Here is an 8,216-nt window from a genome sequence, read left to right on the forward strand (position 1 = left end):
CTTGCTAAATTGTGGCCAACAGGGGTTGCCTCTTGTGATTCTCACCATGTGGGCGATGACTGTTAGCTAGGATCAATCCTGAAAATCAGCAATTTTTTTATTTTTTATTTTTATTTTAATTATTATTATTGTTAGAGTTAGTGCCCTAAAACAATGCAATTTCTTGACATGAAATTTTCTCCTACTTGAAATCGTGCCCATCTCTCTCTACAAATTATGGGCCCCACGTAAATTGATCCTATCTAATGCTAGGAGGTGTTGAAGGAGTGGCCGTTACTGTTTTTTGATTTTAATAAGAACTGGAAATTAGTGCTCCTTACTGTTTTGGATTTTAATAAGAACTGGAAATTAGTAGTAGGGTGGTGGGCGGAATTGGTCACTTTAAGGAGAGTCTCAATTTTTATATTGGCAGCCCCTTTATACGACTTGATATTGCCAACTATTTCTCACTTTATCTACAAAAGAAGAAAACCCAGATTTGATATACTTATGAAAAAGAGTTTTTGGAGGACTCTCATATCTCTATCTCCTGCAACTTTATCTCGGTTCATAGTAGAGAAGTCAGATTTCTCTCATTCTCTTTTAGAGTTTGATTGGAATGAAGACATTTGTCCCAGGCTTATAAAAATCCATGCATGCTGCTATTGTGGGAACTCTATCTTACGTTTTTGGTTTTTAGCGGTACACTTTGGTAAATATTCTTGGTGACCTAATCAGTTACTTGGCTTCCTAGTTGAAATTCAACTTCTTCTTGGAGGTTGAAATTCATCTCATCAATTAGGTGTTGCCTGTTCTTATCGTCCCAAGTTTTGGTCGTTGTGGCATATTGGGATCTCGTTTGAGGCTATATTTTTGTTGCTTCTACTCTCAAGCTTGGTCGAAGTTCCCATCTAATATGATCTGATTAACAAAGGTTGTTCTATCCCTTGTGTAAAATCAAAGGATCCCATCGGATCAACTTTCAACATTCGCGACGAAGAGTTCGTTCGTGACGATTCGGGGAGTAGATCAAGCAGACGATCTTCTTCGTAACTTCATCAATCAAGGTATTTTAATTATGTTTATTTTTATCACCATCAAATCATATAGTTCCTAGATCCTGGGTTACGGGCAAAATTCAAAATTAATTATTCTATGTGATTTGATTCCGCTGCGCATAATGATTTTGCCTAGGGCTTATACGACCCATCTAACAATTATTATTATTATTATTTTGAGGGGGTGGGGGGGGGGGGGGGGGTCACAATCTGAGATGAACAGGGCCTAAGTTTCGGCGTGGATGCGTGGTTATAATCGATTTCTTAAGTTTGGGGGTGGAGGGAACCCACCAACCATCTCTCACCCCAATAAAATCCTAAAATGTCTCCCTTTAACACACTCTCTCTCTCTCTCTCTCTCTCATATGGTTTTGTGCCTTTCTTTAGTATAGTCAAGGTAAAGTATTTAAGAACTATATATACACACTATATAGCAGAAGAGAAAAGGAAGAATATTTTCATTTTTCTAAAATGAACAGGGCCTAAGTTTGGGCGTGGATGGGTGGTTATAATCGATTTCTTAAGTTTGGGGGTGGAGGGAACCCACCAACCATCTCTCACCCTAATAAATCCTAAAATGTCTTCCTTTAACAAACACACACACACTCACACTCACTCTCTCTCTCTCTCTCTCTCTCTCTCTCTCTCTCTCTCTCTCTCTCATATGGTTATGTGCCTTTCTTTAGTATAGTCGAGGTAAAGTATTTAAAAACTACACACACTATGTAGCAGAAGAGAAAATGAAGAATTTTTTCATTTTTCTAAAAAAACTATCGATTTAAATTAAAAAAATAAGCTTATATGTGCTGGAGTGCCCAAACGCATGGGTCCCACATTTTTTGTGGTGATCCAAACCATTCGTTTGCAAGGCCGTATCATAGATAGGGTGTGTACCAAAAATCGGGTCCATTAGATCATCCCCTCCAAAAGTGGAGGGCAAAAATGGGCACATTTGTGGATAAATAGTGTCTGTCCATTTTGCCCACCACTTTTGGATGGGTTAGGATGATCCTATGGACCTGATTTTTGGTACACACTATCTACGTTGGGGCCTTGCAAATGAATGGATTGGATCACCCCTAGAGATGTGAGACCCATCTGTTTTTTTGCACTCAAGCGCACAATCACTTCCCGCCCGCCCTCTCTCTCTCTCTCTCTCTCTCTCTCTCTCTATATATATATATATATATATATATATGTGTGTGTGTGTGGGGGGGGGGGGGACGTTTTCTGCGCGATACCTTAGATAAGTTATCAGAGCAATAGCTCAAAAAAACATATGGGCCCACATTGTTTGGATGATCCAAAGCATTCATTTGGATAGTCCAAAGATAGATAGAGCGTGCACAAAAAATCTGCTCCACAGGATTATCCTACTCCTTCGATTTGTGGAGGTTAAAGTGGATGGGTATAAACCTCCACAAATCTGTCCATTTTTAACCTCCAAAAATCGAAAGGTTAGGATGATCCTATGGGGCTGATTTTTTGGGCACACTCTATCTATGTAAGGGCCTATCAAATGAAAGCTTTGGATCATCCAAATAATGTGGGCCCACATGATTTTTTGAGCTCTTGCAAAGGCAGAAAACGTTTCCCCTATATATATATATATATATATATATATATATATATATATATATATATATATATATATATATATATATGAGGAAAGCTTATGGTGAGCTTAAGCGCCCCAATCACATGGGTCCCACATTTTCTGTGGTGATCCAAACCATTCATTTGCAAGGCCCTATCATAGATAGGGTGTGTACCAAAAATCAGCTCCATAGGATCATCTAAACCCTCCATTTGTGGAGGACAAAAATGGGCAGATTTGTGGACAAATAATGTCTGTCCATTTTTACCTCCACAAATGGAGGGGTTAGGATGATCCTATGGAGCTGATTTTTGGTACACACCCCATCTATGTAAGGGCCTTTCAAATGAATGCTTTGGATCATCCTAACAAAGTAGGCCCCAATGTGATTGGGCGCTTAAGCTCACCATAAGTTTGGTGAGCTTAAGCTCACCAACACTTTCCTCTCTCTCTCTCTCTCTCTCTCTCTCTCTCTCTCTCTATATATATATATATATATATATATATATATATATATATATATATATATATATATATCGCGCAGAGTGAGCAGCCCTTTATAAAACACCATCTCCATGTAGCTTCACTCATCCAACCCAATCATTCTATAGAACCTCACATAGATTATGCGTTCCTAACAAACCATAACCCATAACCATAACCCAAATAATTACTAGCCATCCATTTGAAAACCTCCACTAATCATAACTATAACGATAACCAATAACCCTAACCATAACCATAATCCTACCTATAACCTACAAAACTAATGGGGTGGACGAGTCAACCAACTATGGGTGACAGGGTATTTAGAGGGCTGCTCAGGGTGGCGATACCTAAGAAACCTTTTCCCTTATATATATATATGAGAAAAGTGTAGCTACAGTGGGCCCCACATTGTTTGGGTGATGCAAACCATTCATTTGATGGGCCCTCACATAGATAGGGTGTGCCCAAAAAATCAACTCCATAGGATCATCTCAACCCTACGATTTGTGGAGGAAAAATGGACGTATAAAAACCGTCACAAATCTGTCCATTTTTGCCTTCACAGTTTGAAGGGTTGGGATCATCCAATGAAGCTAATTTTTTGGGCACACCCTATCAATGTGAGGGCCTTATCAAATGAATGGTTTGGATCACCCAAACAATGTGGGCCCACTCTATTTTAAGCCGTCGGTGTAGCTAAGTTAGCTACACGTATGTGTAGCTTCACTTAACTCTCTCTCTATACACACACACACACACTACAATATACCAGGAGGAAAAAGAAATTTCTTTTCTTTTTATCTGAGATTTACACGTTAGCATTACTCTTTTACCATTAACCCCTTTCTGCTATCTAACATCTATATCTATGAGAAATTATTTGAGGGTAAAATTGTCAATATATCCCTGATATTTTACGTCTCTATTAGATGTCTATGCTTTTCTCACAATTTCTTTGTCTTATTCATATGAAAAGTACCGACACGGGTACCTGTCTATGACAATTACGGAAAAAACTACCAAGAAGAGGTGAAGACATATGACAATGACAACAAAACTACTTGATATTTCACATTTCGGACAACTTTCAAAATATTGACAGATTCCGCACACCTGAAGAGGAACAACAATTATGGAAACCCCTATCGATTGGAGGGCTAGGATCAGCCTATGGAAATGATTTTACGGGCACCACCGATTGATGTTGTGTTCTATCACATGGACGGTTTGGATGAACCTATAACCCTCTATAGATCGGAGGGTTATGATCAACCTATGAAAATTCTTTTCGGGGCACAACCTATTTAGACAGTGGCCCATCTAATGGACGGTTTGGATCATCTTATGGTACAGGCCATACCGTACATTTTAATAAATTGAGGAGTACGATCATAAAAATACGGTGAGTAGTGCCATTATAAAATATGGTAGTGAGGACATTAGCACTATATATATTTGAAACCATCGCTGTTACTTGGATGTTCCCACTCTATTCAAGAAATACAAAATGATTTATGCCTTTGTTTGGATTGCCACAATCAGGCAATGGAACCAGTATGTGATTCCGTGCCATTATCAAAATATGGTAGTAAGCATGGTTTAAAATTCCGGTTTTGGACCACTGAAATTTTGAAATTTCTGAAATTTCGGTCGAAATTGCCGAAAATTTCGGCCTAAACTTTTTTTGACTTTTTTTAACAAAGGCACCCATTCAACCCACATATTTTCAATCCTATCCCGTCCTTTATGCTTTTTAACAAATGCACCCATTAAAGCCACGTAATTTCAATCCTACCCCCTCCTTTATGCTTTTTTAATTATGGAAACCTCTATAGATTGGAGGGCTAGGATCAGCCTATGGAAATGATTTTACGAGCACAACCTATTGATGTTGTGTTCCATCACAAGGACGGTTTCGATCAACCTATGATGTGGTCAGTACAGTTCTTTGTCGGCCCGTGCATCGCACGAGGTTCTTTTTACCAGTATACTATATAGCAGAAGAGAAAAGGAGAGAATTATTGGAATTTCTTCCAAAATTCTAATAGAATTACACATCACTTTTTTGACTTTTTTTAACAAAGGCACCCATTCAACCCACATATTTTCAACCCTACCCCCTCCTTTATGCTTTTTAACAAAGGCACTCATTAAAGCCACATAATTTCACTCCTACCCCCTCCTTTATGCTTTTTTAATAAAAAAAAAGTGGACAAAGTCAACATAGTGACGTTTTTTCTTTGCAAAATTACGGATTGGGTATATAGTAGAAGAGAAAAGGTTTGAATTTTTGGAATTATTTGAAAAAGCGGTGGTATTAACACGTCTACTGTAATTTTGAATCATTATTTGCTAGCCACCTTCTCTAAAGGCTACGTCTCTCCCATCCTTTGCAATTGTATGTGTTTAGAGATTTGTTTTATTAGACGTGGTGAAAACTGCATGGAAATACTATTTCTTGAAAGGTGGCTAGCAATAATAAGTACCGAAAGAATGTAGCAATAATAATCATTAGGTACTAAAGTTTTGGAGGAACATTACCGACAAAGTGCTTGAAAGTCAAAATTACGAGAAAAGTACCGAAACAGGTACCTGTATATGACAATTACAGAATAAACTACAAAGAAGAGGTGTCGAAATATGACAATTACGAAAAAAACTACTTTTACTTATAAATTTTTTGAGGATATTACAAATTCGAGACACCTTTAAAAATATTTACGAATTCCGAGCACCTTAGGAAGAACAACATATTATGGAAACCTCGATAGATTGGAGGGATAGGATCAGCCTATGGAAATGATTTTAAGGGCACAACATATTGATGTTGTGTTCCATCACATGGACGGTTTCGATCAACCTATGATGTGGTCTGTACAGTTCTTTGTCGGCCCGTGCATCGCACGAGATTTTTTACTAGTGTGTGTGTGTGTGTGTGTGTGTGTGTGTGTGTAAGTGAGCGTACTCGGTCGAGGAGGTAAGCTTATCTACTCGGTCGAGCTAAAAATAGTGGGGGACCACATTGTTTGGGTGATCCAAACCATTCATTTGATAGGCCCGTACCTACATAGGGTGTCCACAAAAAATCAGCCCCATAGGATCATCCTAACCCATCCAAATGTGGAGGGAAAATGGGGGCAAATGGACAGACACAGTTTGTCCACAAATCTGCCCATTTTTCTCTCCACTGTTGGATGGGTTGGGATAATCCTATGGGGCTGATTTTTTGTGGACACCCTATCTAGGTAAGGACCTTTCAAATGAATGGTTTGGATCAACCAAAAAATGTGGGCCCCCACTGTTTTTAGCCGACTGAGTAGATAAGCTTATCTACTCGACCGAGTACGCTCACTTTTCCCATATATATATATATATATATATATATATATATATATATATATATATATATATATATATATATATATAGAGAGAGAGAGAGAGAGAGAGAGAGAGAGAATAGAGTTCCTAAGGTGTCACCTCATATAGCTTATATGAGGTGGCGCTTAAAAACATAAGGGGCCCACTTTGTTTGGATGATCCAAAGCATTCATTTGATAGGCCCTCACATAGATAGGGTGTGCCCAAAAAATTAACTTCACAGGATCATCCTAACCCTTCCATTTGTGAAGGTTGAAATGGATGGGTATAAACCTCCATAAATCTGCCCATTTTTAACCTCCATAAATGGAAGGGTTAGGATGATCCTATGGACCTGATTTTTTGTAGGCACCATATCCATCTAAGGGCCGTTCAAATGAGTGGTTTGGATCACCCAAAAAATGTGGGTCCCTTATGTTTTGTGAGCACCACCTCATATAAGCTATATGAGGTGACACCTTAGGAACTCTATTCTCATATATATATATATATATATATATATATATATATATATAGAGGAAAGTGTTTCTACTCGGTCCCCTAGATAAGCTTATCTACTCCTCCCTTTAAAAAAATACAGTGGGCCCACGCTGTTTGGATGATCCAAAGCATTCATTTGATAGGTCTTAACATAGATAGGGTGTGCCCAAAAAATCAACACCAAAGGGTCATCCTAGCCCTTCGTTTTGTAGTGCCTTGTGGTGCCCAGAATGGACACATATAAACGTCCACGTTTATATGCGTCCATTTTGGACACGGTGTGCCCAACAAAACGAAGGGCTAGGATGACCCTTTGGTGCTGATTTTTTGGGCACACCCTATCTATGTTAAGACCTATCAAATGAATGCTTTGGATCATCCAAACAGCGTGGGCCCACTGTATTTTTTTAAAGGGAGGAGTAGATAAGCTTATCTAGGGGACCGAGTAGAAACACTTTCCTCATATATATATATATATATATATATATATATATATATATATATGAGGAAAATGATTGTGAGCTTGAAGCTCATATAGCTTATATGAGCTTCAGGACCCAAACACATGTGGGCTTACATTGTTAGGATGATCCAAACCATTCATTTGAAAGGCCCTTACATAGATAGGGTGTGTACAAAAAATCGGCTCCATAGGATCATCCTCACCCATCCAAAAGTGGAGGGCAAAATGGACAGACACTGTTTGCCACAAATCTGCCCATTTTTGCCCTCCACTTTTGGAGGGGTTAGGATGATCCAATGGAGCCGAGTTTTGGTACACACCCTATCTATGATGGGGCCTTGCAAATGAATGGTTTGGATCACCACAAACAATGTGGGACCCATGTGTTTGGGCCCTCAAGCTCATATAAGCTCGATGAGCTTCAAGCTCACAATCATTTTCCTCTCTCTCTCTCTCTCTCTCTCTCTCTCTCTCTCTCTATATATATATATATATATATATATATATATATATATATATATATATATATATATATGAGAAAACGGTTTCTACACACATGTGTAGATAAGTTATCTACACACTACCTTAAAATACAGCGGAGGCCCACATTATTTGGGTGATCCAAACCATTCATTTGATTGGCCCTCACATAGATAGGGTGTCCACAAAAAATCAGCTCCATAGGATCATCCTAACCCTTCGAACCGTGGAGGCAAAAAATGGATAGATTTGTGAAGGTTTATGCACGTCCATTTTACCTCCATAAATCATA

Source organism: Tasmannia lanceolata, unplaced genomic scaffold (assembly GCF_043159265.1).
Source record: "Tasmannia lanceolata isolate RefF3 unplaced genomic scaffold, GAP_Taslan_0.1 ptg000008l, whole genome shotgun sequence".
Classification (NCBI taxonomy): domain Eukaryota; kingdom Viridiplantae; phylum Streptophyta; class Magnoliopsida; order Canellales; family Winteraceae; genus Tasmannia; species Tasmannia lanceolata.